Below are 21,288 nucleotides of genomic sequence, written 5' to 3'. Positions count from 1 at the left end.
ACTATTACAGCGTAATATTACTGTAATGGACTGTAATATTACGTGCTACTTGGAATAGCTAAACTAAAATAGCATTGTACATTACCTAAGCATAATTCGCTCGCACTCATGTAACATGATACTTTATGGTATACGTAAAACTTAACATTTATATCAATGTTTAAATTTCATATTTTCGAAAAAAATAACATATCATTGAAATCGTTAGACGTTGTAGATTCTGAATATAATGTTTAAAATTTTCAAAATATGTTGTAAAAATTTTTCTAATTTTTTATGACCCCTTAAACTCACTTTTATGGAAACCCTCATAAATGTGAAACCGAAGCAAAAAATTTTACCTAAAGTCAGATGTTTAAGGGGAGCTTAAGACCACGACTCAAACTCATTTTTACTATCGAAAAAGGCGTTTCTATATTAAAAACCACACCAACTTTTTCATTTTTACAACATTCTGCGCGAACTAAACGAAAAATCGTCCTTTGCCGAGGTCATTCTCTCTTTGAAGTTTGAACAGAGTATAGTTTTGAAAATTGAGACTAAAACTTCTCAAAATTTGTTGTAATGAAACTTTTTGGACGCTAAAAAAATTCTCAATTCGAGAATCTTAAAAAAAACTCTATTAGAAATTTAAATAAATCTCTCAATTCTTTCTTCTTATATTCCAATACATATTATAAAGTCGATCATTATTTGACGGATGTTTCCGCTTCATTGTTATAAAATGACCTCGACTATGAGCCCCGAAATTTTGCTCCAATAGTGTTATTGGACTTTTGGAGCGCATGCTGCCCCATAAATCTTCACCCTGTTTTTATGTGTTTGACTTGAAACGACTTTGGCCATTATTAGCCAGGACCTGTTTCCACGCTTTATCCATTGGAGAATTTCGTAAAACCGCACCATAAATGCTCCGTTTCGAAATTCGAGGTTAAATGAAAAATTGGCTTCCAACGGAGCGTCCTGCTAGCTGGAGATCAATCTCCAAAAACTGACACGCGACGCCTTTTTTTGTTCACTTGGCAAAACGAGAAAAAAGAATGAAGAAGAAAAAACTTCACAAAGCTTTAGTCAGAGTAAACACTTTCGTAGAAAGACTGTAAACCTATTTCCGCTGTATATATACCCGGCCCCATTAAATTACTTCAAAGACCTCGAATTATTTTCTATATTGCTTCATGGAAAAAAGCCTTTTCAAACCTTTTACTACAATTATTTCTTTTTTCCGAAAAAAAACTTCACTAGTGCCTCTGAATTAAAATTAAATTTTTTATAGTATTTAATTAGTGTTATAAATTTATTTACCATTCCCCCTCCTTTCTTTTCACCCCGGGAGACTCCTAAGTCCCTATTATCAACGCCCCTCTATTTCCCCCTTCATAAAAATTACAAGACTCAATTTTTATTATTCCCTAGCTGGTTAATCTCATTATATGGGTTCACATTTAATTTTTAAGCTTCGAATATCCGCGGGATGCGATGATAATAATTCAAGCATCAAATGGCTCGAAAAGACGGTCAGAGGAATTGAAACGAACTATGTGGAATGACCCCCCTCCCAAAGTTCCTCTATATCGTATGGGCACAGCGTGAAGCACAGGTCGACAAATCATAGTCTCTGTCTGAAATGGGTAGACGTGAAAAACTACCGTGGCTTCCGTAGTGTATATATATACTAATAACAGATGCCAACATCAAACGCAATTCCGTGAAATCATTATCCAACACAACGTGCACATAACCATAGTGCGCATTCAAGCTACTCACGAAAAAAATTTCCTTTTTTTTCTCTCCTATTCATTCTCTCTTTTCGAGGCCAGGGAGAATACACCCCTAACGCCCCGAGTAATATTATACGTTGACAGTAATTGCTGCTTTGATCAAGGTCACGATTTACCATCACGCTACTGGAAATACTATATAAACGATCTTCTTTCTTCATCGTTTCGTTTTATATAAACGTTTGCTGATATTGACTGATGGCATATGACGGATTCCACGTCAAGTGACCCAGGTCAAAAATTTACATGGAATATATGAAAAATTTGTAGTTTCTTTAAAACAAAACGAAAATACGTTTTCTATTTTGGGTTTTGCTGCTGTTTCTCAACACTTTCTAATAGTGTGAACAAATGTAGAAAACAAATTGTTTGACCTTGAAAAATTAAATTAAAAAATAAAATTTCATTTTTTTATCAAATGGGCAGTTTTTATTTTTTTAAAAAAATTTTTATCATAAAGGTGAGGTTTTTTCCTAAAAAAATATATAGGTCAAAACGTGGGACAAGAACTTTTAACTGGTCAAATTAGGCATTTACATCTGCACTGCACCGGCCCACAGTGGAATTTTTTTTACAATTTACTATTAAAAAATGTCTATAGCTTACAATTTTTAACCGATTTGAGTGTTCTTTGTTTTAAATTAAAGGGGAATAAATTCTTAAGACATCCTTCGAGGCTGATTTTGGGGATTTTAATGATTTATAATTTTTTTTTCATCAAAGTTAACAAATTTATACACTTTTTTAAAAAAGGACGTTTATTTTCTTATTCCGTTGATATGCACATGATCTAAATCAATTTAAATTCATCCAATATGACCACCAGATAATTAATAAAGCATAAAATAATTTATTTCAAAGTTCTTGTCCCACGTTTTGACCTATACATTTTTTTTTAGGAAAAAACCTCACCTTTATGATAAAATTTTTTTTTTTTAATAAAAACTGTCCATTTGATGAAAAAATGAAATTTTATTTTTTAATTTAATTTTTCAAAGTCAAAAATTTTTTTTTCTCTACATTTGTTTGCACCATTAAAAAGTGTTGAAAAAGAGCAGAAAACCCCAAAATAGAAAACGTATTTTCGTTTTGTTTTAAAGAAACTACAAATTTTTCAAATATTCCATATTAGACCAAAAATTTAAACTTTGACCCCCTCCAGTTTTTGATATTTGTTTAAATAAATTAATAATATTTGGTATTTTTAATTGTATCTAATAGGACTACTGTTTGTGCAAACTTTTAACCCGATCCCAAACATTTAAAATTTGGACCTGGGTCACTTGACGTGGAACCCGTCATATATATGGGCAATTCCACGCAAGATTTACCTATGACCTTGAAAATTCGGTTAAACATATTTTTTTCTCAATCTATATGGAAAAAAAAGAAATACGTGTTTTTTTATTTTTGTTTAATCGCCCAAATTTTCGAGTTATGAATTTTCGAAAATTTGGATTTGTAACTGTAGACATATTTTCAGTAGCTTATAAGTCTGAAAATATTAAGTATAGAAAAAACTTGTCAAGAAATGAAAGTTTTAGTTTTCTTTCAACTTTTAAGAAATGTAAAAAAAAATTTTTTTTAAAAATGTTTTATTAAAAAAAAAATTTTTTTTTTATAAACAAATTAATTTTTTTTAACTTTGGACCCTTTTCTTTTTTATTTTTTTTAAATTTATTTATACCTTATAATATACAGAAGATTTTCCAAAAAGTTTTGGAGTGGGCCGACGCGTTTAATGAGTTGTACAAAATTTTCAAAAATCACGTGCAAGGTGCTCGTGTTCTACGAAACGCCTCACAATGGAATTTTTTTACAATTTACTTCTCAAAAAATGTCTACAGACTAAAATTTTTAATCGATTCGAGTGTTTTTTGTTTTAAATAAAAGGAGAACAATTTCTGAACATATCCCTCCATGCAAACCTAAGAATCTTCAATTATTTATAATTTTTTTTAAATACAAAAAGTTAACAAATTAGTTGTGTAGTTTCCTTTAAAAATGAATGATTATTTTCTTATTTTGCTATACTACACATGTCCTAAATCAGATTCAATTAATATAATATACGACCACCAAATAAATAGTAAAACATAAAATAATTTATCTAAACACTTATAAACAATATTAGTTAACAAATAGTTAACTTTGGTTCCTCTCCATAAAAAACTTTGTTCTTTCATATTCATATTGTACTTTAGGTTCATTTAATGAATACATCTCCCTTTCGTTAAAAAACAATTTTTAATTGTTATAAACAATAATAGTTAACAAATAATGAACTTTGGTTCCTCTGCACCAAAAAGAATTTTTTTCATAGTTTTCATTGAAGTTTATTACAAAGAATATATGTTAAAAAATAAAACAATAAACATTTTAATGTAAAATATATATTAATTGCATTTATTTTATTTTAATTAATTTTTTTATTATAATTTTCAAAAACACAAGGAAAGAAAAAAAACATTTAATACAAATTTATATAAATTAAATTGTTTATAGTTATTGAACAAACTATTTTATAATTTTATAACTTAATTTTTCTTTATTTTCGACAATAATTGTAATCTATACAATATGAAATAGAATTTGTCAAAAAATATTTAAAAATTTGAATAACATTCATAAAATTATTAGGGGAATGTAAGGTATCGTGGCGTGTAAGGTATGGTGTCGGACTTGTCAAATCTAGCATGTAACGTCACATCTGAAACGCCTTATCGTCTTATTGTCTTTTATCGTACAAACGCGTGCTTTGTACTCTAAGCGATTTTGAATAAAAAAGTAGTGAAAAAAAAACTAAAAAGTTTTATTAAATATGTGTGTTAACAGTGCCAGAGTGAAGATTTTTTGAAAATTAAGTAGGGTAAATTTATGGAACGTATTGTTTAGACCTTGGACAACAGTTTTTTGTATTTTACATTTTTCTCAATTCGCGCTGTATGAAAGTAACACCATCATATTTCCATCAATAGCTTGTAAGGTATGATGGTGTAATTTTTGTAACGTACAGTGGCGAATAATTTTTTTGCACCAGTTTCAATTGTTTTTGCATTTTTTGTGTACTAATGCCTATTGTGCTCCACCGCAACAATTCTCGAATATGAGACACTTGCGGTCTTCTCTTATGCTAGTTGCGTTAAACCAGTTACTTCACATGTCCAAATTGTAACCATAACTGAAGTGAAACTTTTTTTCTATAATGTAAAATCATCAGTTTTTTCTCTTTTTGTTATTTTTCATCATTTCTAGTAGTTTTAATAAATGATTTTAACATCTACATAATGTTTTAGTTGAATACACCAAATTCGTCACCATACCTTACAACTTTCAAAAATAAAAAAAATCAGTGTTTTGCGCCAAGAGCTGTAAAATTTCACTGCATTTAAATTTTAACAACTGCTTCTGACAAAAATATGCTTAATAGATGTCAGAAACTGCCTGCTTTTGAAATTTTGAAAAATATTGTTTTTTGAGAGAGAGACGCAAAAAACAAAGTGTTCGCCACCATACCTTACACTCCGTTATTAACAAAAAAAATTTTCACCGGAAGAACATTAATAGGTTTTGAGTGCTCTTTTCGAATCTTAAATTTCAAGATGGCAGACCTAATATGGCGTCAAATCCATTGCAAAATTTTCAAATTCATGCTTATGTTTTACTAATCGCCAAAAAGTCGTCTGATTTACCCAAATTTCCTGACTTGGGGGTTTTTTAGGTCGGTGATTACGAATTTGAAGTTGGACTTTCAAAATTCAAAATGGCGGATACAATATGGCGGATGAGAAATTTTTATTTTCGTATGATTGAGTTCAAATTCGTTACTTGGGGATTTTTTGAATCGCTGATTACGAATCCGAAGTTTGATATTCAAAATGGCAGATTCAATGTGGAGGACGAAAATTTTGAAAATGATTTTTTTGTCTTTTGCCGTTTTCTATAAACGTTAACCGACTTAAGAGTCGGTTAACAAAAGGTAGACAAAATTAAGAGTTTTCTTGTTCTTTTTTACTTTTTTTTATTTAAAAATTTTTTGCAGTTTTATATATATTTTTGAATTGTTTCTATCTGTTTGTCTTTAATACAACTGACTGAAGCACTGTTGCAAAAGTATTTTTCCCAGGTTTTGCAAAACTTGTATGTTCTAATGACACAGTATTTTATAGAACATTTTTTCTGTTTATGTTTCTTTACTGTTATGTGTGGTTTTCCAACCTTATTTTCTTCAAGATGAGCGGAATTGTATAATACAGTCGCATTTGTAATTGCAGATTTAATTAATTTTACAAAAACAACCCATGTCCATCGTTAAGATCGAATGCTTGTCAATACATTATTACAGTTATTAATGTTATTATATTATTCATTATTTCCTTTGTTTCTAAAAATATATCCTGCAAAATATTTTCTTTTTTTTATATAAAAAACTCAATTACTTGACAAAAATTTGACTTCTTCCCTAACCCTTAAGGAAAATCTGATACACTCTAAAAATGATTAGACACTCAAAAAATGTCCTATTACATTTATTTACCAATTTCTGAAATTATTTGAAAACATCAATAACTTTTTTTCTAAATAAATTTTAATCATTATTATTTTCTCACAGGAATAAATTATTTTTAATAATTTTTGAAAAAAGTTCTTTGAGCATTTTAAAATCCATTTGTTTACAAATCAATTTTACGAAATTTAAATTATTCAGAAATTCTTCAATTAAATACGAATTAAAAAATAAACACTTCAAATAATTTCAGGATAAAATTCAATTAAACTTTTTTAAAATAATTAATTCTACAGAATTGTTAGTTTATAAGTATGAAAAATAAAAATTTTTAAAGAATTTGATTTGAAACCATTTTAAAATTGAATTATTTCTTAAAATTCATGCTATAATGCTTTTAATAATCAATTATTATGTAAAATTTTAACTGAAATTTATTTTGAAATAAATTTTTATTAGATAATTCAATAATTTAAATGCAAAAATAAATAATTTATTTAATATTTAAAATTTCTTAAAATTGAAGTCTCATAAAGAATTTTATCAAAACATTTTTAAATCATTGATTTCATTTAACGATTTTTTATAAAATTTTTAAGAACAATTACATTTTTCGATGAATTTGATTAAAATTGTATTAAAAATAATTTAAACTCTGCGATGAGTTTTATTTATGAAAATAATTGAATTCCTAAAAGAAATTTTATTATTTACAAAAATAATTAAATTATTGCAAAGAAATTTATAAAAATATTGTAAGTAATAGATTTCTTATTAAATTTTTTAAAAATAATTGACATTTTGACGAGAATATTAAAAAATTCTTGAACATAATTGAATTTCTGCGAAAAATTTTATTTCTTTTGAAAATAATTGCATTTATGCAATCAGTTATAAATTTTCAAAAATTCAATTTATTATTGGGAGGCTTAAAAATGAATTTTGTACAAAGTTAGCAAAGTATTCAAAATTTTTGCTCACAAATTTTTTTAGTTTTTTTGTTATTTGTAACAGGAATTTGTCGTAAATTACTGAAGTAACATTTCAAAAAACTTTAACTAATTCATTTTTTCACCCCGAGTCAACAACCTGACTCAGGGTGATCGATAATTTCAACTCTATTATTTAATTAATTCATTTTTTGAAGGCACAAGTATAAGGCACTTATATAAATTGTGATATTCATGTAAGCTTATAAACCTTTTGAGAGGTTTTTTTTATGCTTTAAATAAAAAAAAAAAAATAAATAAATAAATAAATTGTGATATATTTTGTAAATTTTAATTTTTAATGAAATTCATTTTTCTTACTAAACGAAAAAGTAGGCATAATTTGATAATTTCTATTTTATATAATCATAATTTTCGCACAAAATTTTGTTTTTTTTTTAAATATTTGAATTCATTTTTGTGATTACACATGTGTAATCTCGTTTTTATTGTTTATGGGCATTATTATTAATTATATATTGATACTAAGAGAAACTACACGCGCGCTTTAGCGCGCGTTTGTTTACCTGTTACCTATACCATAATTTAAAAAGATAACATTTTTGTAATTTTTCATAAATTTTTCGAAGAATTTTTTATTGAAATCTTGTAAAGATAATTGAATTTCTTTTGAGTAATAATAATAATAAATTAAATACTTTATTTGGCGGGCGTGACAGTTGCTACTTATTTATATTACTTAATAAAAAAATTTTAAATACAAATTTCTTAAAATTCAATTATTTTTTTAATTTTTAAATAAAAAATTATTCCAAAATAATTCATAAAGAATCATTTTTTCTCGACAGGTTTTCAATAATTAAATTATTTTAGAAAATCAATTTTAAATCTGTAAAGTCTAATTATTGTTAAAAACAGGAAAAGTTTGAAATAAATAAAATCTTTTCAACGCTGAACACAGAAAAAAATGCGAATGGTAAAAACAACCACATTTGTGTAGTTAGAAAAAAAGTAGTTAGAACTACCATATTCAGCAGCATTTTAACTACACTTCCTCAGTTAGTGGAACCAAAATGAAGTAGTTGGTTTTATGTAGTTAAAATAACTACTTTACGTAGTTGAAATAACTAACAGATGCTTGTAAATGGCTCAACTATAGTGTAGTAGTAAAAACTATTGTTAAAAATAGTTAATTTTACTATTGTGGTAGCAAAAATAACTATTTTGTATTAGTTGCAAAAAAAATGAGACTTACTGTTTTTATATAGTAAATACAACCTCTGAAAGTTGTTACTTTTATGATTTATGTAGTTAAAACAACTATTTCTTACTAGTTGCAGAGAAAGAAAGAAATTTACTGTTTTCATATAGTAAAATCAATTGTTGAAAATAGTTATTTTTACTATTTATGCAGTTGAAAAGATCATTTTTTTTCTACAGAGAAAAAACGTGAGTGGTAAAAGCATCCACATATGTGCAGTTAAAAAAATATAGTTAAAACTACCATATTCAGCAACATTTTAACTAAACTTCCATAGTTAGTGGAACTAAAATTGAATAGTAGGTTTTATGTAGTTAAAATTACTACTACACGTTATGATTGTGAATAACTCAACAATAGTGCAGTAGTTAAAAGTACTGTTAAAAATAGTTATTTTCGGAATTCCTGTAGTAGAAAAGAACCAATTCTTACTAGCTTTTAATAATTTATCTCTATGGTGGTAAGAAACATTTATTTTTATAACTACAAAAGTCATAAAAGTAACAATTTTTATGTTATTTTTACTATATGAAAATAGTAAGTTTAATTTTTTTATAACTAGTAAAAAGTGGATAATTTTACTACAGAAATTCTGAAAATAACTATTTTCAACAGTACTTTTAACTACTGCACTATCGTTGAGTCATTTAAAATCATATGCTGGCTACATTTCAACTAAGTCCTTGAGCTTAAAAAATTAGTTACTGCAACTAAACGGAGTAGTTATTATGACTGAATCTAAGAAGAATGTCCTCAAGTACAATGCCAGTCATCGTAGCGTGCGAGCGTGGTTAGGTGGTTAGGTTATCGGTTTGCGAATGTTAGGGTCGTGCGTTCAATCCCCGGCGTTTGGGGATTTTTCTCTGTTAGGTGTATAAGAATTTAATATATAAATTATATATGAACAAAAATAGGTAAGAGAAAATATAAAAAAATGGACCTCAATAATAATAAAAAACAAATAAATAATTTCATTTTACTACTTTAAATAGTTAATTAAACTATTTTTTACAGTTGTTACAACTACAATTTGTTACGGGCGCCTATAGGAACTATGAGAATTTAGTTACTGCAACTAAATGAAGTAGTTAGTATGACTAACAACAAATAGTTAAGATAACTGTTTTAGTAGTTAAATTTACTGTAAAAATGGTATTTATTACTACATTTTACAGTTAGACTACACAGGAAAAAAAAAGTCTGACTCCGTTTACACCTTAAATTCAGCCCATGTATTTCACATAAGTCTGTCCTTGTTTAACGGGGCTGACTCCGTTTACACCTTAAATTCAGCCTCAAAAATAGGCTGAAAGTAAAACTTTTTTTTTAGTGTGTAACTATTCTGTCATAGTTCATTTTACTAAATAATGTTACGGGCGCCTATAGGAACTACAGGAAATAGTAAAAAAGTAGTCAAATTTACCATATTTTTTTTTGTGTGAAGAATAACATTCAGAATTTTCTTATGAATTCTTGAAATTGAATATTATTCCAGCACTTTTGACAAAATTCTCTGACTTTTTTCTGATTTTCCTGAATAAATTTAGAAAAATAATGATTTTGTGTGGAATTCTTCTGAATAATTGAATTTTTTAATGTTAATGACATGAAAATAATATTATTTAATATTGACTAGAAAACTATTAGAAACAAAATAACAAATAAGTAATTAATTGTAATTAAATGTAATTTATTTTTGATAATTAATAAGTCAAAAATACTGTAATAAACATAATATCTTCTATTATCGTCTTATTGGCAATCACGCTTTTCTATGAACAATAGTCAACCTTAAAATATAACATATGCTTAACGTAATAAAAATTTAAGTTTTATTCTCATGTGACATGTAATGTAAAAATTACATTATTGTTATATATATAATATATGTTAAAAGTGAAATAAGAAACTTCACGCGCGCTTTAGCGCGCGTTATTTGTGCTAGTTTATTATAAACGTGGAACACTTTCGGAAATGGAATCTCTATACCTTTGCTCTGCTTTGTAGCTGTTTAAAGGCATAAGAGGATTCACTCCTGCAGCTGTAGAAGCAATTGAAACTTACTTAGAATCTATCATGGTTATATAATTATTCTGGCAGTTTTTGTTGTGTTTCGCAACATAAGTACCTCTAGGAGCATTATCTTATCAATCATATTTTCCTCTAATGAATTGCTTCAGACTTGTACGTGCATAAGACTTAACCATCGTTTTGTCTACAGAGATTGCAGTTTGAAAATATCCATAACTCTGAATATTTCTCCGAAATATTTCAAGAATAGCACGAATTCGCCATCCCTTGTCATCTTTATCTTTAGATTTAGAAAATTTTAATTTCGATTTAATTCGTTCAAAATCATCACGTGACATTGCAGATTTGATAACTTCACAGTGTAAATAAGGGTCAGTCGAGCAATAATCTCTTTGAGATTTTCTTCAATTGATTGAAGTCAGAATAACAATTCCTAAAAAAGTATTGAAGTCTTGTGAAGATATGTCACACGTTTTCATCATCCAACCAATCATACTTGTGGTTTTCCTCCAATTCCTTTTGATCATGTGTATAAAATTTACATGCTTCACTATAAAAAACTTGCGGTGAAACATCTTCATATGGTTCAATTTCAGAATCTGAGTCCTCAGAACCGTTAGAATCGTATGGGTTTGGTAATAATATGATGTCATCAAAAATATCATTAGAATCATCAAACTCATACTCTACTTGAGGACTGTTAGATTTTTTAGTACGTTTCACTTTTGGTGGTATTTTGAAATAAAACACAAAGCACATTTTGAATTTTGAAAATCCAACTTCAGATTCGTAATAAGCGACCTTAAAACCCCCCAAGTCAGAAAATTTGGGCGAATCTGACGACTTTTTGGCGATTAGTAAAATATGTGCATATTTAATGATTGGAATCTAGAATTATCGCAAACCTATGAAAATAAACAAAATTGCGCACGAGGGGAATCGAACCTACGACTTATAGACTATATATATCATTGAGACTTATACAATTATTGAATCAAAGACATAAGAAGAAAGTAGGGATTCGTTAGAAATAATAAACTGAAATAAAATAATTTAAACTAAATTTTTAATTATTAAATTAAACAACTTAACTCATTACATTTAACCAGTGGTAATTTATAAATCATGTTTTATTCGTAGTAAGAAGTATAATAATATTTTAATAAGAACCAATTTATTGTTAATCCCTTGGCTGTCAACGAGATTTCCACTGTTTGGGCCAAAAGTGTGTTGAAAAAATTTTTAATGGATATTTTTGTGAAACTTGGTACCCTAAGATTTCCAGGGTCGCTGATTACGAATCTGAGATCAGTTTTTCGAAATTCAAAATGGCGGATCCAAAATGGCAGAAATTTTTTTAAAATTCATCGAATTTGCTTGAAACTGATGGTTACTCGGGGGTTTTAAGGGTCGCTGATTACGAATCTATCATTAGTTTTCCAAAATTCAAAATGGCGGATCTTATATGTCGGAAATTTTTATTAATTGGTCAAATTCGATTGAAAATGGTTACTTGGGGATTTTCAGGATCGCTAATAACGAATCTGACATTAGTTTTCCAAAATTAAAAATGGCGGATCCAATGTGTCAGACAAAGGGATAAAAAATAGATCAGATTGACTTGAAACTGAATACTTGTGGATTTTCAGGGTCGCTGGTTACGAATCTGAAATCAGTTTTTCAAAATTCAAAATATCTGATTCAATATGTCGGAAACTTTTTTTAAATTTATTGAATTTGTTTGAAACTGGTTAATCTGACATCATCATTATATTTTTTTATTTTTTAAAAGTTTTTATATATTGCTTCCTCATAAAGGAAGCTTCCCAGATAACAAAATGCGCGTTGTGTGCTACTAATATCATCTGCACGCGTGCCGATTTATCCGCACTATGCGCGTTCACTGGACCACTCAGATGCGTCATCATATGCGATCCATAACTGTCGCATATTGTGATGGGCACATGCGTGACGGTATAATGCGAATAAATTATATTTATACTTCAGCCTTATTTGAATTAAATAAAAAGAAAAGATTATTGACATTAGTAATTTTTTTTAAATTAAAATGTTATTTATAAAAACGATTTTAATTTAATATTTCAGTACAATTTTGGAATTGAAATTGTTAAAAACTTCCAAATTCTTTTTTTGAGGTTATATCTAATACAACAAAAATATATATGTACTTTAAACAAATTAAATTTAACTTTCTTATTTTGCTGCAGTACTAAAAATTAAATCCACAATAATTCCTCACAATAATATCGCAATAAAAAATGAAATCACAATAAAAACTTATTTTGATAACACACCACAAACAATGCTGTCGCCATTATAAAATGTGTGATTGCCGATACGGGTGGTTGCGCATCATTAATTGCGTGCGTATTAAGTGCAGTTCACTGCACACGCATTCACAGCATTCGCACTGTGGATGGTAAAATGCGTATGGATTGACTCTTCTAGCAAGTCGCACTTGTGAACGGAACATGCTTATCATTTTGTATCACAGGCGCTTACGAAATGCAGTTCACAACACTCGCATTATTACCAGCGTCACAGACGATAGTAAGATGCGTATATGAACCGACTCATCTGGTAAGTCGCAGTTAGTGCAAGAAACATGCGTTTAAATGCGACGCACGATTGTTATCTGGGTTTGTATTAGCAAAATTTTGGATTGTCATTTTTTGACATATTTATAAATTTTTTTTAATATGCCTAACACTTTAGTACTTTATATATGCACAGGAACTCCCCGTATAAATGTTCTAAATAAATTAAAAAATTTCGACGTATTTTGACCTCCGAAGTCCAAAAAATGGATTTTAAAAATTTGTCCCGATGTGTGTGTGTGTGTGTGTGTGTGTGTGTGTGTGTGTACTAACATTATACATTTGCCTCAATATCTCAGAACGAGAAAAAGCTTAAAGGCCTCAATTTTTTTTTAAATTACAGGTCTCCCCGGGGGACATAAAATGAGAGTATTTTCAGCCCGATTCATGAAGTTTAACTAATTTTTTTTTGCATTTTTAATTTTTCAAAAAAACGTTTTTTGACCATAACTTTAAAAAAATGTTAGGACACCTATAAATTTTTTTCTTTAGTTTTGTAGAGTTTTTTCAGGTGCATCTTTTGAGCCATCACTGAACATTTTTTGTCCATATTAACCGGAGATATTAAACTTTTAAAAATCTAAGCTTTTGGAAAATAAGACTTTTTTTAAAAATTTTGTTGAAAAATGTAAAAGTAACTTTTAAAGTATCATTTCCAACTTGTAGAGCATTAAAAAACGCTTCGATAGACCTATTTGTCAACTTGATTTGACCAGAAATTACGAAATTATTGGTATTTTAAAAATAAAAAAAAATTGTCGAAAATAACATTTTTAAAATTTTTTTATTTAAGAGTTTTTCTTTAACTATTACTTAACAAATTATTTGTTTTTAATCCATATTACTTATAACAAAAGAAATATAAACAATTATAAAATAACAATAAAAAAATAATTATTTTTTAATGAAATTGGCTGAATACCAATTAACGAAAATATAAAACATTTTTTATTATTTATTTATATTATTATTATTATCTCTATGAGGAAGCAAAGTGTTCATGAAATGAACACAACGAGATTTATGAAAAAAATCGTACAACTTGGCAGCGGTTTTTTCTTTAATTTTTTTTATATATACTAGATATTATATGCTACACGCGTCGTTGCATGCAGCTATACGTATTACTAAAACACTCAAATAACTTTCAAGCCAATCTAATTAATTTCTTATTTTGTCGTCCGCCATATTGGATCCGCCATGTCATATTCGTAATCAGCGACCTCGAAAACCCCCGAGTAACCGGTTTCAGGAACATTTAAGAAGTTTTTAATCACCTTTTTTAAGTTGCGCATATATGCGTCATGAACACTTTTGGCCAGTCAACGGGTTAAGATTAAAATTTTGTTTATAATTTTAATTTGTTTAAAGAATTTATTATTTGCAAAATTAGACAATTATGTTAAATTATTATTATTAAGCTTAATAAAAATAAAAAATAAATAACTGAAAAGTAAAATATTGATTTTCTTTAATTAATTTATATTTATAAACATTTATAAACTTTTTTTATCATTTCTTTTAAGTTTATGTAATAAAAAGCCATGTTGGCAAAGAGTGTTGTAAACAATTTTTCTATACTCTGACAGTACTTCCGGCGAGGCTTGTCTGAGCTTTGGGGAAACAAAAATTCTATACTGCGTCAGCACTAATTGTCGAGGCTCGCCTATGGACTACGGCCGAACAATCGGCTGAGTACTAAGCCAGTGGCAAGCATCGGCACTACACTGGCATTTCCCATTGGGTTATAGAATTTTTTAAAACTTTAAGACCTATGGAAAAATAATAATAATGATTAAATATTTATCTCAAAAAAACTATTTGTTTCGAAGAATTTTACAATTAAAGATATTCAGAAATAAATTTATTAGAAACATTTTGTTGTGTATCTAAAATTTTTTAGAATGAATCAAAATATTCTTTAGGATCAGAGAAGAAGTAAAAATTCTGTCTGAAAAACGGAAAAAAGTTAGAAAAAAACAAAATTTTGTATCAAACCTATTAATATAATTCCAACAAAGAAAAAAGTTAACAGAAATAAAAAAAAGCCATTAAACAAAAGTAAACATTACAATACAAGTATAATAAAAATGAAAGTTTACAGTAAAGAAGAAACCATCTCAAAAATATAATATTAGCGTTTATTAACTTAACAATTAATTTTTAAATTTCTTCCTATTGAACAAAAGGGAAAGAAATGGGGACAATCAGCGCCTCTATCGGTGGCGTCCTATATCTACTCGCGAGAGATTTTGAAATATTTCTATATCTATCAACACTATTCTCAGTAGAGCTCTAAAGAAAAGTATAAACTTCACAGTTAGAAAAACCACCACAAAGAATTAATTAACATTAGTAAAGTTACATTTCTTCTCTTAATAGCCATATAGTATGTGCGTACAGGTAAGAGTTCCATTCGTCGTAGCTCGTAAATTACATAAAGTTATATCAGAATCAACGCTCTACGGAAATGCTACTTGATTCCGTTCCTGTTTGATTACCATGCAGGAAAGTTAATTTACTGAACGTTTAATATGTACAGGAACATATAAATCAAAGATCATTAGTAACGAATTAGCAAGTATAGGCAGGTAAGAGATAAATCAATGATAGTGACTCAAAATTCTGCGTGCTAAATCACTCCTTTCCTCGCCACTTTATTTCTATTCCAAATAGATATGATGTAAATTCTTCTTTTAAAAAACCTCCTTTCCTATATGATAAAAAGTAAAATCTTTTTTTAAAAAAACCCTTTTTCTAACTCGTGTAAAAAATAAAATTTAACAGACGAATAATATACTTGAGGAATTTTTCAGTCGCCTTATGTTTCAATGGTTCGGAATTAAGAACGTAAAGAGTAAGATACAATTAAATAGAGAGCTATATAAGATATAAGAAAAAAATTTATGAGCACAATAAGGGTCCACCACGACGTCATTACGGGTCCGTCGCAAGAAGACTATATACAGGAGAACCAACTCGCCTGCTTGTTCATAGAGAGCAGTGGTCCCGTTTTTAACGGACGACTGGGCGTACTACCCCGAGGCGCACTAGTCTTCTGCACATCGCAACACATGCATAACTGTATAAACTCTATCTGTGTATCTTTAAATAATGTGTGTTTGTTTTGTTTACAATTTTCTTGGTTATGTGCAAGTTCTGTGACAGTTGATTTTGAAAACACTAAATGAAATGCCATAAAAGAGTTTGTATCTTCTGAAATATTTTTGCTTGATTTCATCTTTATTAGTTTTTATAATTTATAAATCTCTTTTAAAATCTTTGAAATATCGTAGAGCGTTAAATCCGAAAACTTAGTTCAGTTGGAAAAATTCCTCTTTGGAGGTTATGGTTAACCTCAAATACAATGCTATAACAGAAATAAATATAATTGCAGCAATAATAAATATATAATAAATTATATATTACAATAGAATAGATAATAATTTATAATATAACATACCCTTTTTTTATTGTAAGATAAAAAATGGTTATGAAAATCCCATTACAACTTTTATTATTTAAATTAACACTCTTCATCAATACGAATCATAATTAAAAACACTAGTGTTAAATACACTTCTCACTTTTATTAGAAATTTCTGTATTAAAAATATTAAGTTCACTTAATATTTACACTTATTATTCAATATGAGGGGATAATAAAAACTTGCAGCTGTTACAGCTGTCAGATGGAATATATATAAAATATACACAGTTATGCATGTGTTGAGGTGTGCAGAAGACTAGTGCGCCTCGGGGTAGTACACCCAATCGTCCGTTAAAATCGGGACCATCGGAAATACTCGAGTTGTTCCTCCTGTATATAGTCTTCTTGGTCCGTCGATTCATTTCAGAGTGAGCTCGTTTGGCGCGAGGCAACAAAATCGTTGGTACAGTGAGTTTACGAAGCTAGACTACTCCTCGTTTGTTGGGCAATGGCAACAATAAATTATCTTAATAGCTTTGGCCAGCTATTAATATGTTTTGTCGATGACTCTTGCTGCTCGTTGTCTTTCAAGATCAATTCTTTAATGTTTCGAAAATTCACTTGTTCTTAAATTTTTGGAAAATTTGGATTTGTAGGTAAAACGAATTTTTTTTTTGTAAAGAAATTGAAAATTTTTTAGAAGAATTGGTACCGTGGACATGAGTTAATATCACTTGGAGTAAAGAGTTAATATTAACGAGAAGTGCCTATAGGGATTTGTGCTAGTATGGCAGTACGTCAGCCGCTTTGTGGCACTTAACGCCGTAAAATTGTTTAATGATGCCGCTATCACCCCAAACAGTTCCTAACAGTCGGACGACGCACAACCTCTCTACGCTCGCGTCTGACACTGCATCCGTGAGTTATTCAGTTAATACGGCCATTACGTGCTCCTCGATGGCGCTTCATCCTGATTTACTTGACAAGCATTTATTACTCCTATCTCCGTTTGTGATATTAAAGCCTCTTGCTCGCGTTTCATAAGGGAGTCTAGTAAAGAGCTTCTAAAACGAGATACTTGAGAGGTCATCATTTATACTCATCTTATAAACATTATCGTGTCTGAATTTTGCAATTCCTTAATTCTCACAGATAAGGAAAGTAAATCTTTCAAAGCTCCTCTAACGGTGGCGTCAACAACTAAAATTACTATTCAGCGCCTCTTTTGGTGGCGTCTAATAAGCTCAAAACAAACTATACTTTTGAAAATTGTAATCAAAATATCTTTATACTTAGAAAAATTAATTTCTTCAGCAATTTTTTAAATTATAGAAAGGAGTATATAAGATACTATAGGGAGAGTGGATGATTCGCCTCCTTTATTTGGCAGTTCCCTTTTGCAGGCAAAGCACCTCATCGCTGCGAAACCTCATAAACCCAGAAACGACCAATTAAACGAAACGAGCACTGCACTGAATGCACTCCCCGACTGGTTACTTGCCGGTTATACGACTCAGAGAATTACCTTCAAATTACACAGTTGGTCCCGATGTGTGCACTTCTACTATATATTTACTGTGCTAATATAACCCACGACTGTCAGGTATGACCAATATCCAAAGCAAAGTTTATCAGCTTTAAAAGAAGCCGCTTCTCTTACCAAATCATAAAGCTATGATTATCTGGCGACAATGAGCCGCCGAGTGCTAAAGAAAAGTCCTCTTCTGACCGGAAGTTATACTATACCCGAAGCCGGAATCCCTCTCACACAAAATGACCATCACTTTTGCTTTATTATCGCAAAAAACCACTCTTCTTTTTTTTAATTAAGAAGATGTCAATTATTAAATATTTTATTTTCCCTTTCTCTCTGCATTTAACTCGAGGTCATTCGTTTATTATATACTGATTGCAGGAACTTGGTATACTGATAAATTTTTACAACTTCACCCCCATAAGCTCATAAATTTATAACAACCGGATTTTTTTTTGCAACCGTTCTACATAACAAGAAAAAAATTTTAAAACCCTAAGGAAAATCATATTATCATCACGTTCAATTCTAAGCTGTACATACCAATTGCGAGCTCTCTTTTCTGCGAAATCTATACGAGCTTTTACTAGTCGTTGAAACTCTTTCAAAGGAATCAGTTTACCGAGAGTTATTTCCACTTTGTACACCCAAGCTATGGTTGTGGTGGTTTTCTGCCAAGCGCACGGTCGTCATTTTTTTCTAGAGCTGAGAAGTGAATAAATAACTCGAAGCAATGTTTTTCCAGGTGAAAAAAGAACATCTCTAATTTTAGGTTTAGCATCCGTTTCACTGTCATTTAAATACTATTCAATGCTTTTGGTATTTCAGATTCGTTTATATTAATATATAAACGAGTAAAAAATTAAAATATTAATTAATATTTTACGAATTTAAAACCAAGGGCTCTCAATTTGAGATATTGAAGTAGCGAAATACATTGTACTTTTTTATTCTAACTGGAGAATTATGATTTAAGAAGCGCCACTTCTGCCTCTGGCGATGGCGTCTAGAACTAAAGACACAATCCAGCGCTCCTGGAGCTGTCATATAGAACTAAAAGTTAACATTCAGCGCACCTGTCGGTGGCGTCTCGAATTTAATGAAAACAAATAGTTTATCTTATGAAAGATTTCGACTATATCAGCAATTAGTGACATCTATTAGATGTCGATTGAAGTCTTTGGTTTAGAGTTAGGTGTTTTCTTAAGATAATTATTCCGATATGGTTGTCGGTAAATAATTATCATTTTTAAAATTAATTTTTGATCTGAAAAATAAGCTGCGTGAACGAATGCACTCTGCATCTGTGAGGACTCGAACCCCAATTCATAGCTGCCTATCGCAGGACTTAAGCCTATCAACGCACGTTCGAGTCCTCACAGATGTACAGTGCATTCGTTCACGCAGCTTATTTTTTCAGATCAAAAATTAATTTTAAAAATGATAATTATTTACCGACAACCATATCGGACTAATTATCTTAAGAAAACACCTAACTCTAAACCAAAGAGTTCAATCGACATCTAATAGATATCACTAATTGATGGGTCAAATTTTCTCAAAAAAATAAAAGTTGGTCATAGGTTTTTCAATTTTTGTGTAACTTGGTATAAATGTAGTGTTTTATGACAGAAGATTTTAGAAAAAAAATATTTTTAAAAATTTTCAAAATTGTGGATTTTACCGGGCATTAAACATTAAAGTACATTGTTTTGAAAAACGAATAACTTTTATCCATTTAGATAGATTTTGTTTATATTTTAGGTAATAATAGTTGATTATCTAACAATTTAAAGTGTAATTAAAAAAAAATCAAAAAATTTGCCCGGAAAAAAGTCAAAAAAAATTTTGATTTTATTTTTTCGGGCATAAGCATCCCTTTGATTGTTAATCTGAAAATTCATGTTTAGTTTTTCTATTCGAGTAGTAAGAAATCCAAAAATGACAGTAAAAAAAATTATGTATAATGCATGTATGTCTGTCCGCAATATTTTGTCCGGGATAAACACAAAGCCTACTTGACCGATTAAAACGAAACTTTACAGTCTCTTTGGTATTAGTATAACTTAAATTTCTAGCCATATTCGATTGAAAAATATTAAACTGAACGAAAGTAATAACTTTTTTCACAAAATTAAAAAAATTTAAAAAATGCAAATTTTTTAATTTTTTTTCAAATTGATGTTACACTTTTTGTAGCTACTTTTTAATATAAACCCGTGTAGAAATTGCCATGTTATGGCATACACAATGATCAAAAGATCTGGCCCCGATTTGGGCCATGGTTGAATTTCTACACGGGTAACGTAGAAAATAAAATATTTATGTTCAATATAAAGGGTACAGTAAAAGTATCAATAAAACTGAAATTTGACTTTAGCGGACACTGGGACATAGAAAGTCCTTAAGACGCCATTAGAGCAAATTGGGATTAAGGAATTAAAATTTTCTTATTTTTGAATTCTAGAAATGTTTTAGAAATGACTTTGAAAATAAATGACAAATTCCTATTTATGAATTAAAATTTTTCTTCTTGAATTTTAGAAATGTTTGGGGTATGTTGTTGCTTTTCAAAATTGTATCCGGGCATTAAGCAAAAACGGGTAAGATGTAAAATCCCATGTGGAAATTTTCAATAGGGATATGTAAAAATTATACCTACTTGAAAAATAAAAATAGATTTAACATGGGATTTTTTTTAAAGAAATAGGGGCGAGTGGGGCAAGACGGGATACTTAAGGTTTAAAGCGCAAAAAAACGAAAATTATCGAATATATACTTTATTATTTTTTTTAATTATCATCTTTGGGAATCAGTCTTTCGTAATAAAGGCGTACAAAGGCTATCTGTTTCTTAAGAAAGCATAAAATTAATAATATGGAAAAAAATTGCAAATCTCCCCATCTTGCCCGCCGGTGAGGCCGCAGACAGAACAAGCAGCCCAGCCTTCATTTGAGTCTAAATAATAACCATTACAATAGAGACAAGGTGTATTTTCCACTTTACCATCGCTAATTGATGATTTAACCTGACAAGCTTTTTTCTTTTTGGTCACTCTTATTTTATTTTGTCTTGATTTTAGTAGTTTTCTTAACTTCTCTTATTTCTCTTTTTTTTTTGCTTAATTTGTGAACCCCGTCTTGCCCCACTCGCCCCTATAGGCTTTTTGGGTTTAT

Source organism: Leptopilina heterotoma, unplaced genomic scaffold (genome assembly GCF_015476425.1).
Source record: "Leptopilina heterotoma isolate Lh14 unplaced genomic scaffold, ASM1547642v1 Lhet_70, whole genome shotgun sequence".
In the NCBI taxonomy this organism is placed as follows: domain Eukaryota; kingdom Metazoa; phylum Arthropoda; class Insecta; order Hymenoptera; family Figitidae; genus Leptopilina; species Leptopilina heterotoma.
The sequence above is the reverse complement of the archived record's forward strand: the minus strand, read 5'-3'. Positions refer to the sequence as shown.